Genomic DNA, 13,621 nt, shown 5'->3' with positions numbered 1-13,621 from the left:
TTCGAAGGGCTAGATGTCCACTCATACAGTAGACAATGGGGAGCCCCTGAAGATTGTGGAGTAGGGGCATGGCGAGGCCAGAGCTGCAACTTCCAAAGATGAACCACGTCGCAGCACCTAAGATGGACAGGATGGGGATGAGAGAGGCAGCAGGAGCCCCGTCAGGAGACAGCACCAGGTGATGCTGACTTTAGATGACAAGGGATATGAACAAACTGGCCTTTTGCTGGGGAAAGAAAACAGAGAGCTCAGGGATAAGAAACAGCCAGGGGCAGGGCCATTAGCCTTATCAAAAAGCTGATTGCTCTTAGCAAAGTATTTAATACGATTTCCTGCTATTAGGGCCAAACCTGAACTAGCAAGATTATTAATTCTAAAGATAATCATTAAGCTGGGCGGACCGTATTTTAATATATGGCAACAGGCGAGCTATTGTCATTTTTTCCCTTCTATCTTGATTGCAGGTCACCCAATTAGAGCTGGTTTCAAGTGTCCCTTCCTGGAGGTAGTGAGATAAGGCTTAATGTCCTCAAATAAGAACTATCGGCTGTGACTAGAGGCCCATAAATATTAATAAATCTATAATTAGTCCTGTGAAAAGGGGGATCAATCCGGGAGAAGGTTCCGCCCATTAATACTAGAAATCACTTTTGCTGGGAAAGCGGGCTTTTCTGTTCCAAATGCCAGGCTGTTTGAGGAGGATGCAGCTCTGTCAGGTTTGCCAGACTGATTCACATCTACTCTGCCATAGTCATAGCATCGCGGGGGCAGCGACAATCCCTGCAGGGTCTCTCAGGGAAGAAAAGCTTCCCAGAGGTGGTGACGGGAGAGGGTTGTGGCCCCCATGATCTTGTCTATCATTATTTTAATTTTTTACTTAAGTTTTTTTTCCTTTTTTTTGAGACAGAATCTCGCTCTGTTGCCCAGGCTAGAGTGCAGTGGTGTGATCTCAGCTCACTGCAACCCTCAGCCTCCCGGTTTCAAGCGATTCTCCTGCCTCAGCCTCCTGAGTAGCTGGGATTACAGGTGCCCGCCATCCCACCCAGCTAAGTTTTGCATTTTTAGTAGAGATGGGGTTTCACCAGGTTGGCCAGGCTGGTCTTGAACTCCTGACCTCAGGTCATTCACCTGCCTCGGTCTCCCAAGGTGCTGGGATTACAGGTGTGAGCCACTGCACCTGGTCGTAAGTTGCTTTATTTACTTATTTAAAAAATATTTATGTATACCTTTATTTTCAGACAGGTGTCTAGCTGTGTTGCTCAGGCTGGTTTTGAACTCCCAGGCTCAAGCAGTCTTCCTGCCTCAGCCTCTGGATAGCTGGAATTACAGGCATATACCATCATGCTCGGCAACGTAAGTTGTTTTATTGTTACTGTATACCAGAACCCTAATGAAGAAAAAAATTCTTATTTTTCATGTGAAATGTGAGTGGGATAGTGGGCTCGGTGAAGGAGCTTTGTGGAGCTATAAGGTACCTAGAGATATGAATATATGTTATTCTATTCCAAAATTTTATTGAGGTATAGTACATACTCAGTAAAATATACACATCTTTAAATACAGTTTAATGACTTTTTTTTTTCTTTTTTTCTGAGATGGAGTCTTGCTCTGTCACCCAGGCTGGAGTGCAGTGGTGTGATCTTGGCTCATTGCAACCTCTGCCTCCTGGGTTCAAGCAGTTCTCTTACCTCAGCATCCTGAGTAGTTGGGATTACAGGTGCGTGCCACCACACCCAGCTAATATTTTGCTTTTTTTTTTTTTTTTTTTTTTTGGTAGAGACGGGTTTTCACCCCATGTCTGGTCAGGCTGGTCTTGAACTCCTGACCTCAAGTGATCTGCCTTGGCCTCCCAAAGTGTTGGGATTACAGGCGTGAGCCCCTACACCCAGCCAATGACTCTTATGTATGCATACACCTGTGTGACTTTTGCCCAGGTAAAGATAATGCTTCTATCAACCCTGAAGGCTCCCTTGCACCCTTCCCATTCCACATCCCCCAGAGGTAACTACCCTTCTGACCTCTGGTACCGTAGACACAGTTTGCCTGGTTGTGAACCTTGCATAAACAGAAACATACAGCACCAACTTCTGAGACTCATCATTCTGTCCCAAAATCATAGGTAAAGTATGTTTTAAAATAATTGCTATTTGTTTGGTATCACAAAAGTAATACTTACTGTAGAAATGATATAAAAGCACAAATGAACAGAGAATGGTGGACATCACCTTTGTACCTGAGCGCTTCTAAGAGCATCTCTCTCTATGCGTTTGATAATAATCATTTGATGTGCCCAGTGTAGAAATTCTGGAAAGTAAAAGACTCTTGGGCTGGGCGTGGTGGCTCACGCTTGTAATCCCAGCACTTTGGGAGGCCGAGGTGGGCAGATTGCTTTAGCTCAGGAGTTTGAGACCACCCTGAGCAACATTGCAAACCTCGTCTCTACAAAAAATAGAAACATTAGCTGGGCGCGGTGGTATGTGTCTGTAGTCCCAGCTATTTGGGAGGCTGAGGTGGGAGGATCACTTGAACCTGGGAGGCAGAGGTTGCAGTGAGTGGAGATCGCATCACTGCACTCTAGCCTGGGGGACAGAGGGAGACTGTTTCAAAACAGACAAAAGACTCTTGGTTGCAACTGACACAAACCCGACTTCCACCGGCTTGAGCAAGATTCAATTGGTTGTGTCAAGTAACTGAGAGAACCAGGGGCTCAAACAATGTCTCTTTCTCTCTCTCCATCTTTCCCAGGTTTAGCTTCATTTATGCAGACGGGCTCTGTCTATGGCCAGTAAAGTGGCCGCCAGCAACCCCGACTCAATCTCCCCACTTCAGCAACCCTAAGACCATCTTTCTCTATAGCAATCCCAGGGCAAACTCTGATTGGATTTGCTGGGGTCACATGCCCATCCTCGGGCCAATCACTTGGGTAGGCTGATGGGGGACACTAATTGGTTAGCTGGAGTCATGGTGGGGCAGCGTCCTGATTACAGCTGCACTAGAGGCAGGGAGTTGGCGAGGGGAGGTCTTCCAAAGGCACCAGAGAAGGAACACAGAAAGTGTGTTGGAGAGACCTAACTAGGGCAGCTTTGTCCTGCACAGTCAGCAGGATGTTGTCTGGCTAGGCATGGTGGCTCACACCTGTAATTCCAGCACTTCGGAAGGCCGAGGTTTGCGACCAGCCTGAGCAACTTAGAGAGACACTCCTCACCCCGTGCCCCATCTCTACAACAAAAAATAAAAATAAAAATTAATTGGCCGTGGTGGCATGCACCTGTGGACCCAGCTACTCAGGGAGCTGAGGCCAGAGGATCGCTTGAGCCAGGGAGGTGGAGGTTGCAGTGAGCTATGATCGCACCACTGTACTCCAGCCTGGGTGACAGAGTAAGACCCTGTCTCAAAAAAAAAAAAAAAAAAAAAAAAAAAAAAAGTTGACTGCTCTGCAGGGCAGGACGTTCCTAAGGATGGGGGCTGGGACTTTTGTCTCCTTAGTGAGCTCCGACCCAAGCGTCTCAATCTTTGGTCCCATTTTCGTGCCTCCATCTCATATTTTACAAGGTCAAAAAAGCTTCAGGGCTTGAAAAATGAGGATGTGGAGAAGACAAACCTCAACAATCCAGTCAAAACTAGCAGACCATGACCTCCTGTGTGCACCAACCCAGCCTCCTGGTTGGGTCCCTGGCATGGCATCCAGCCCAGAGCCTGGCACAGAGATAGTGTTGTGGTAGGAGGCAGCGCTACACTCCAGAGGCCAGGCTTGGACACTGGGCCGAATTGAGGACTAGCTAAAACAGGTCTGGCATGGAAGCCCCTCCCCAAACAAAGCATCCTCCTGGAAGATAGGCTCACCAGTGTGCCAGGTCAGTTTACCACTGCCGTGGCAACAGCTGGAAGTTACTGACCCTGTTTATGGCAACCACTGGACAAACCGGAAGTGACCATCCTCATCCTAGACATTTTTGCATCATCTGCTCCTTAATTTGCACATAATTAAAAATGGATATAAATACAAGTGTAGAACTGGCTCTAAGCTGCTACTCTGGGCACGCCGCCTATGGGGTAGCCCTGCTCTGCAAGGATCAGTACTGGTTCTGTGGCTGTGTACATTGCCGCTTCAATAAAAGTTGCTAACACAACCAGCTCGCCCTTGAATTCTTTCCTGGGTGAAGCCAAGAATCCTTCTGGGCTAAGCCCCAATTTGGGGGCTTGCCTGTCCTGCATCAGTGTCATCAGATGTTTGAATAAATGGAGGGAGGTGATAACAGCATTTATGATGCACTCACTGTGTGCCAATCCTCCGTAATTCCCTGGACATCTTACTTTAGCCTCACGTGTTTCAGGCGCTGGAGATTCCTCTCTTCTGGGTTATTACTTTGATTCTCATATAATAGGTTTGCTATTTTATTTATCTTATTTTTACTATTAAGTGCTTAGAGTGTGCAAGAGAAAAGATATCAATTCTTTCACCAGGAGTTTACAATCTAGTGGATGGGGAAACTGAGGCACACACAGTTGCGCAGAACAGTGTGGAGCACGGGGAGGTGGGTGGGTGTTCGGCGGGGGAGGCCATCTGGAATGAGTCCGGAGTATTGATGACAGGGATGAGAGGGATCCCTTGAGCTCTGAGGTGGGCTAGAGGAGAGAAAGGGGGGTCTCAGCAGTGGCGTCCCCAGGTCTAGACCGGTTTCAGCCAGTCCAGGGCGGCCAGGGCTGCTCTTAGCCAGGCCCTCTCCCCTCCTCCTTCCCCCACCTCCCCTCTGCAGCAGCCGGCGCAGTGATTGACGCGGTAATTGGCGCGCGTAGGCACTGGGCTAATTGAGGTCAGGCTGCAGATTGCAGTGGCTGCTTCACGGAGGCGGTGGGCGCGGGGGCTGCGCACGCTCCCTTCCCCTGCAGGCGAGGCCCCTCCGCCCCCCCGCGTCCCTTTTCCCTGGGGAGGACCGCAGTGATTGGGGAGGGCCAGCGGTTGAACCCATCTTGGAGCCTTGGCGGGTGGGGCCTGGGAAAGAGCGCGTAGGCGTGAGTAATTCACACTTATTGGCTAATTGAGGTCAGGCCCTGCAGATTGCAAACAGATGCTGGGAGCTGCTTCACGGAGGCGGGTGGGGGGCAGCGGGGAATCTCTTCTCTGCGCACTGCTCCCTTCCCCTGCAGCAGCAGAGGTGGTGTTTAGAGGATTTGGCCCCTCCGGGGGCCCCGCATGTCCCTTTATGTAGCCTTGCAGATACTCCCCAACACTTACCAGCCTGAAGAGCCAGTAAAGAAGCTGACAGGGATACAGGTTCATTGTAGTTGGGGAGAAACATTGCAAACAGACAGATTCAAAGGGAGGCAACTCTGGGGAGGTCCCTCCGGCCCCTCCCCAGACCCCGTACTCTGAACCACTTTAAAAAATTTAACTGTCAGGACAGGTGGGGCTCAGGTAATTGCAGTTTGGGAGGCTGAGAGCAGCGGCAGGTGTCCAGGTATTCTGGGGAGGTCTCCTGGGCCCTTCCATTTCAGGGGCATGGGAAACTTCTCTTCTGCTTCTCCTGGCCAACAATTTTGTAATAAATTTTATGCATTCAGTCCTTCTCTGCTTGAAATATCTAAAGGGCCTTCTATTTCTCCAATGGGACAATGACTGATATACCTATATACCTTGGATAATTGGAAAGGTACAAAAAAACCCACATGCTCACCTTGACATAAGTGCCATCTTTGGCAGCATTACAGATAGGGGCAAGTATAATGTTCTACAGACAATTTCAGTTGACCACAGACAAGTGTGGGTTCCAGAAGGGTCAGTGAGTTCCAGTGGACCTAGGTGGCAGCACCTATTTGATGTGCTGGCCTGTTCTTCTTGATAATTGGGTGCCACCTTCTATTCCTGTTTGCTCTTCTGCTTCTCCTGGCCAACAATTTTGTAATAAATTTTATGCATTCATCCTTCTCTGCTTGAAATATCTAAAGGGAGACTGATATACCTATATACCTTGGTAATTGGAAAGGTACAAAAAAACCCACTTCATGCTCATAAGTGCCATCTTCAAGCAGTTACCAGGAGACGTCTGACTGGACAACCTGTGTGGGCCACAATTATTTGCTGATAGCTCTCATGGCTTCCATCCTCTGTGGTTATTGTGGGGGCTAGAAGTCCACAAACTACACTTGTCAGATGATCTTTGTTGACATCAGCTGGGCCAATTATTTGCAAGTAGGTTCTGTAATGTGGGGGCTAGAAGTCTTCTAGCATGATCTCATCAGCTGGGGCAAGTAGGTTCTGCTAATGGGAGCTTCTAGCAAGAGACAAAACTCAGCAGCAGTAGCAATAGACTAGGTGATATTTGGATTTCCTTTATGCTGATGAGAGTCAACATGGAGGACAGTACTGGGCTGGACAAGATTCTGGGGTTCTCAGTAATCCTGAGTGGGCAGGTGGGCAGTGTGGTAGCTGGTTAGAAGGTGCTGTTTTAAATATTTGCCCCCTTAAAACTCATGTTGAAATTTAATTCCCAATGTGGCAGTATTGAGAGGTGGGGCCTTTAAGAGGTGATTGGATCATGAGGGCTCTGCCTTCATAAATGGATTAATCCATTTATGGATTAATGGATTGATGGGCTAATGGATTAATGGGTTATCATGGGAGAGGGACTGCCACTGCCATTGAGCAGGAGCCACTCTGTGGTCACCACTGGAACCACTGACCCTGCTGGAACCCACACTTGTCTGTGGTCAACTGAAATTGTCTATTGCTACTGCTGCTAAGTTTCGTCTCTTGCTAGAACCTTCCATTTATAAGAAGGCTTTATAAGAAGGAGATCTGAGCTAGCACGCTCAGCCCCTTCTCCCTGTGATATTCTGTGTCACCTAGGGTCCCTGCGAAGTGTCCCTATCAGCAAGAAGGCCCTCACCAGATGTGGCCCCTCGATCTTGGACTTCTAGCCTGCATAACTGTAAGAAATAAATTCATTTTCTTGATAAATTACTCAGTTTCAGGTATTCCATTATAATCTAAAGAAAATGTACTAAGATATAAGGTGAGATTCTAAATCATCTTTTCTTATCTGAATTATGGAACCAGCCTCCTCAGTGGTCACCCTGCCTCCAACCTTGTCTTTTACAGGTCATTTTCTTTTTGTTTTTTTCAATCTATAGGTTTTTTTGTTGTTGTTGTTAGAAAATAAATTAAGCGTTCTCACTAGAGACTGAAGAAGGAAATTACAATCTTATAATTCTAGAACACGCAAACTTCATGATAAGGGATTCTTAGTTTTCAAAGTGTGGGGTGCTCTTTCACAGATACATTCTTGGGGTGGGGGTGTAAGTTTTCCTCAGATATTTTACATTTTGTGCTTTAATTCTTGTTGGTGTTCTAAATCAAATAAATACACAGTGTTCAGGATTATCTGGATGGCCATCTTAAATAACAGTGTGTCCCACATGACCATAGCCTCTGCAATTGTGCCTCTGATCCAAGTGACACCAAGATCCACTATGCTTAACTTTTCATATGATTTCTCCAATTGGGTACTGAGACCTTTCACAGAATTGTTGAACATATCCTATGAGATCTGTGAGAGGACAAGGTGGAGAACACTGGTTCAGAGCCGTGATTCTCAAGGTGGAATGGGATGGGGTAGGGTTGAGTGGAGAGACGCGTGTAGTTTGAAAGAACACATTCAAAATACCCACTGATTTCATAACACCAACTCCATAAAGTCAAGCAGTGAAATGATTTCAGCTAATGGGCAGTAGCAGAAAACAAACTATGGATTCATCATTGTGGAGAAGGAGTCTGGATAGACATAGTTGAAAAACACCAGCTTAGAGGTAGAGGCATGTTGACACATGGAGAACAGTAGGAAACGTGTGCCAAAGACAAATAATAATTGAGGGTCAGTGAGCGAATCCTGGGCCAGAACTTGTCACAGTCTTCTGAAAACCAAAGAGCGTATCCAGAAGAAAACCAAGATGGTCCGTCAACCTTCTTGGCCCTGTGGTTAAGAACAAGTTGATCCACTTTTAAATACTGAGCCAAAAGAAGAAAAAAAAGCTGTTTGTGCCCCCAAATTCATCCACCAAGAAGTCATGTCATCATTTGCAATGGCATCCAGCTCTTGAGGAGGGACATCAGTGGGGCGCCTGCTCTGTGGTTACTGTAGAGCTCCAATCTGCTTTAACCATGTCAGCAGTCCCCCGCTGTGTTGCACAGTGACTAGATCACTGCATCTGCCTGTACCATCTTTACCAATAAAGACTCAAGGCACCGTTCTTGCTCCCGTGAGCTGTTTCAAATAATCTTGAATCTCGTTGGTATGATTAGTAGCTGTGATATCAACAGCTACTAGTGGGGGTTGTAGGAAGGTGGAGTTGTTGAACACAACCACCTTCCCAGGCTGGATTTTGCAGTTCACAAACTCTTGAGCCATGCCAATGGGCTGTGGTCTCCCTGGGAGGAATCCTTAGTTGCAGGCATTGCTTGGGGTATTGAGCTCATTTATTTCCTTCCTTCCTTCCTTCCTTCTTTGCTTCTTTCTTTCTTTTGTCTCACTCTGTTACCCAGGCTGGAGTGCAGTGATGCAATCACAGCTAACTGCCTGCAGCCTCGAACTTCTGGGCTCAAGCAATCCTCTCACCTCAGCCTCCTGAGTAGCTAGGACTACAGGCATGAGCCACTATGCCTGGCCAATTTTTGTATTTTTTGTAGAGACAGGGTCTTGCCATGTTGCCCGGGCTGGTCTCGAACTCCTGGGCTCAAGCAATCTTGTCTCGGCCTCCCAAAGTGTTGGGATTACAGGTATGAGCCATCGCACCTGGCCCCTCCCAGGTCATTTTCCACATGATGAACCAGAGGGTCTTTCAAAACCATTCCAATGAAGCACCCTCCCTGCCAACCCCCGTCCCAAATCAAGACCCGTCAACAGCTCTCTGGTGCTCAAAATTATAAACTTGCTATTCCAGACCTTTCCTAACCTGGCCCATATGGAACTCCCCAGCCTCTGCATGATCTCTCCTTGCCTTGCAGGTTATCATCTAGCTGCCCTGAATCACCTGCAGCCCCCTGAACATGCCATGCTCTATTTACTCAACTGATACTTATTAAGCATCCACTGTGTGCCTGACCATGTTCTAGGCACTGGGGAATTGGCAGAAGACAATTTGGGCAGAGTTTCTTCTTTCAAGAATCTCTCCTCCAGGCCTTTGTACTTGCTGTTCCCTTTGTTTGGAATGTTCTTTCTGACCTGTTTCCCGTCCATTTTCCTCCTTTCACCTTGGTGTCTGCCATCTTCAGAGCTGAGCTGAGGCAACACCTGCTTAGGGAGTCTTTCTGGACCCCAACCCCTCTCCCCAGACTGTTTGGATATTTCCTTTATACTCCTACAACTCCCCGGCTCCCCAAGCTTCCTCTAACCTAAACATGGATCTCTGAATTGTCACTGTCGGTTTATACTCCTGGAATATAGAGTTTAGAGCTCCTGGAGGGTGGGACCATGTCTGATTTGGGTCTGTGTCCCTAGGCTTAACAGCATCCGGCACGTGAATTTATTGAATGAATGAACGAATGAATGAATAACCATGGACTAGAAAAGCAGGAAACACTTTTTGGAGGGAAATGACCATGCAGGTCTTGAAAGGGGCACCCGAGATCATTCCAACCAGAGACCAGAGGACTCAGGGTCCTCGTTTCCTCTGGATCCCATTATCCTCAGCCTCAGCAACCAGGTGCTTCGAGATCTGTTCCTCCTGAACTCTCCAGCCCTATTTATGCGTTCTCTCAACCCAGATCCAGCCCTTTGAGCCAAATAGGATTTCAGATTTGGGCTCAGCCAGATCCTGGCTGTGTAAACTTGGAAAATAACTCCACCTCTCTGTGACTCAGTTTTCTCACCTTTAAAATTGTTTAGATCAGGGGTCCACAACCGTGGGGACACAGACTGGCACGGGTCCGTGGCCTGTTAGGAACTGGGCCGCATAGCAGGAGGTGAGCATTACTCTGCCTGAGCTCTGCCTCCTGCCAGATCAGTAGCAGCATTAGATTCTCATAGGAGCACGAACCATATTGGGAACTGTGCACGTGAAGGATCTAGGTTATGTGCTCTTTATGAGAATCCAATGCCTGATGATCTAAGGTGGAACGGTTTCATCTCAAAATCATTCCCCCACCCCACTACCATTCTGTGGGAAAATTGTTTTCCTTGAAACTTGTCCCTGGTGCCAAAAAAGTTGGGGACTGCTGGTTTAGATGATTTCTGCCTCCCAGGGCTTTTGTGAAATCTCCAGGCAATAACCCACGTAAAGCACAAGCTTCAGGGCTGGGGCCGTAGTCAGCACTCAATGAGTGGGTGCTCTTACTGTTATTGCTTATGCTGAGAGCAGCGGGGAGCCATGGCGGCTTTCAGCAGGGGTGGGAGTCATGGGGTTGGATTTGCTCCTCAGATCTCCAGAGGGGACTCTGGGGAGGACAACCCAGACAGGGCAAGACAGAAATGGGTTGGTGCAGGCTGGTAATTTACACAGCTCTCAAAATCAGATCATTAATGCTTTTGGCCAACGGCTATTGTAAAAAATTTAGAGTAAAATAAAAAATACAATTTAATCTTCAGAGCAAATTATAAAACACAAAGCAGAAACAAATTAGACAGGCAATACAATCTCATGGAAGCAAACCAGTTTTCCCGGGGACAACTCTGGGCTGGGTCAGAAACCACTTCTGCCGGGCCCCCATAGCGCAGAACCAGGTGACAGGAAGAGTCACAAACATATGTGTGGCTTCTAGGGACTTGAGTTTCCAGATTCACCCTCTCTTTTGTTTAAAAATCAATTTAAAAATTTATTGCAATGCTGGGTGTGGTGGCTCATGCCTGTAATCCCAGCATTTTGAGAGGCTGAGGTGGGAGAATCACATGAGTCTAGGAGTTTGAGACCTGCCTAGGCAACAGCAAGACCTCATCTCTACAAAAAGTTTAAAAATTAGCCAGATATGGTGGTGTGTACCTTAGTCCCAACTATTCAGGGGGCTGAGCTGGGAGAATCACTTGAGCCCAGGAGGTCAAGGCTGCAGTGAGCTATGATTGTGCCACTGCACACAATTAAATATTCAATTATTGCTAAAAACATAAGATGAAAAAATCTCCCTCCCACCCCAGGCTCTCAGTGTCCCTTTCACCAATAATAATGTATTGTTTATCTCACCTGAAAATTCCCGTCCCTTTGCAAGTCCAGATACACACAGATAATTCCTTCGTTTCCAATACAGTTAATATTTTACACTCTGCTTTTTTCACTTAATGATGTGTCTAGGAGATTTTTCATATTAGGGTTTGTTTGTTTGTTTTTGAGACAGAGTCTCGCTCTGTTGCCCAGGCTGGAGTGCAGTGGCGTGATCTTGGCTTACTGCAGTCTCTGCCTCCTGGGTTCAAGTGATTCTCCTGTTGCGGCCTCCTGAGTAGCTGGAATTACAGGTGTGTAACACCCCACATGGCTAATTTTTGTATTTCTAATAGAGACAGGGTTTCCCTATGTTGGCCAGGCTGGTCTTGAATGCCTGGCCTCAAGTGATCCACCCACCTCGGCCTCCCAAAGTGTTGGGACTACAGGTATGAGCCACCATGCCTGGCCCATACTCTTTTAACAGCTGTATAATAATCCAGTATATGAATATACCATAATTTATTTAACCAGACCCTACTAATGGATATTCAGGCTGTTTCTTCAGTGAGTTTGTAAGATGAATTTCTAGAAGTGAGGTTGATGATTAAAGGATACAGGCATTCTTGATGTTGGTAAATGTTTCCAAATTACCCACTTTTAAGGGGACACTACTGATGCTCCCTCTAGAGCCCATTCGATCTTTTACAGTTTGGGGTGCTTTCCCCGACCTCTGCGTGCTTTTTTTTTTTTTGAGACAGAGTCTCGCTCTGTTGCCCAGGCTGGAGTGCAGTGGCACGACTTTGGCTCATTGCAACCTCCACCTCCTGGGTTCAAGTGATTCTTGTGCCTCAGCCTCCTGAGTAGCTGGGACCACTGGTGTGCGCCACCACACCCTGGTAATTTTTGTATTTTTAGCAGAGGTGAGATTTCCCCATAATGGCCAGACTGGTCTCAAACCCCTGGCTTCGAGTGATCTGCCTGCCTCGGCCTCCCAAAGTGCTGGGATTACAGGTGTGAGCCACTGCGCCTGGCCATGAGTTGCTGTAAGAGAAGAGTTTATGCCCATGACCTTCGTTGGAGGCCTGTTCTTCAGCTACTGGAACTGCCTTGTCCGTGGAACGAACCTGAAATGCCTACTGTTAAGCCCCACCTCGGGGCACTTAGTCAACAACAGACTGGGACAGGAGTGTGAAAGCCCAGTTTCCTTGCCTGGAGACTGTTTTACACTCCAGAGCTCCCCGTGGGATGTGGCTAAGGCTGGGACTTTGCTGAAAGTCTCACTGGGGTAGGCGTGCACTCTAAGATGGCCCTAAGGGGCTTGCATGCTGGCACTCACACCCTTGTATGATCCCTTCCCTTTGAGTGCAGGCTGTGATGTGATGTCACTTCCAAGATGAAGTGATAAAAAGTCTATGGTGGGCCAGGCACGGTGGCTCATGCCTGTAATCCCAGCACTTTGGGAGGCCGAGACAGGCAGATCACGAGGTCAGGAGTTCAAGACCAGCCTGGCCAACATGGTGAAACCCCATCTCTACTAAAAATACAAAAATTAACTGGGCATGGTGGCGGGCACCTGTAATCCCAGCTACTTGGGAGGCTGAGGCAGAGAATTGCTTAAACCCGGGAGGCGGAGTTTGCAGTGAGCCAAGATTATGCCACTACATTCCAGCCTGGGTGACAAGAACAAGACTCCATCTCAAAAAAAGAAGAAGAAGAAAAAAAAAGACTATGGCTTCTGTCTTGGGGTGGCCCTCTATTTCTCTCTCTCCCTTTCAGGGCTGTCTCTCTCTAGGGCAAGCAAGCTGCCATGATATGATATGATATGATATGATATGATATGATATGATATGGTATGACATGATATGCCATGATACTTCAGCCATCTGAAGTGGTAGGGAACTGATGTCTCTGGCCACCAGCCAGTGAGGACCGGAGGCCTGTCCACACTCACAAGAGTGAGTTTAGAAGTGGATCTTCCCCAAGTTGAGCCTTTGATTTTTTGAGACAGAGTCTTGCTCTGTTGCCCAGGCTGGAGTGCAGTGGTAAAATCTTGGCTCACTGAAACCTCCACCTCATGGGTTCAAGCGATCCTCATGCCTCAGCCTCCCAAGTAGCAGGGATTACAGGCATGTACCAACACACATGGCTAATTTTTGTATTATTAGTAGAGATTGGGTTTCACCATGTTGGCCAGGCTGGTCTTCAGCTCCTGACCGTAAGTGATCTGCCTGCCTTGGCCTCCCAAGGTGCTGAGATTACGGGAGTGAGTCACCATGCCCGCCCGGCCTCCCAGTTGAGCCTTGAGGTGATTGAGCGAGCCCCAGCCAACATTTTGACTGCCTGCACCCCCGAGAGACCCTGAGACACAACCATTTAATGAAGCCACTCCTGGGTTCCTGACCACAGAAACTGAGATGATCACTGCTTGTTGTTTCAGATGCTAAGTCTGGGCTAATGTGTTATGCAGCAATAAATAACCAATGCATCTTGCTGG

General features: G+C 47.6%; 1 protein-coding gene and 1 pseudogene across 1 annotated transcript in view; one reads left to right on the top strand and one right to left on the bottom strand.

Moving 5' to 3' along the window:
• Positions 1-13,621, top strand: part of VSTM2L (V-set and transmembrane domain containing 2 like) — a 381,776-nt gene that overhangs the window by 27,462 nt on the left and 340,693 nt on the right. The gene's annotated exons all lie outside the window — the stretch shown is intronic.
• Positions 8,130-8,405, bottom strand: LOC126964335 (glutaredoxin-1-like; annotated as a pseudogene).

The sequence above is a fragment of the Macaca thibetana genome, chromosome 10 (assembly GCF_024542745.1).
Source record: "Macaca thibetana thibetana isolate TM-01 chromosome 10, ASM2454274v1, whole genome shotgun sequence".
Classification (NCBI taxonomy): Eukaryota; Metazoa; Chordata; class Mammalia; order Primates; family Cercopithecidae; genus Macaca; species Macaca thibetana.
The sequence above is the reverse complement of the archived record's forward strand: the minus strand, read 5'-3'. Positions and strand labels throughout refer to the sequence as shown.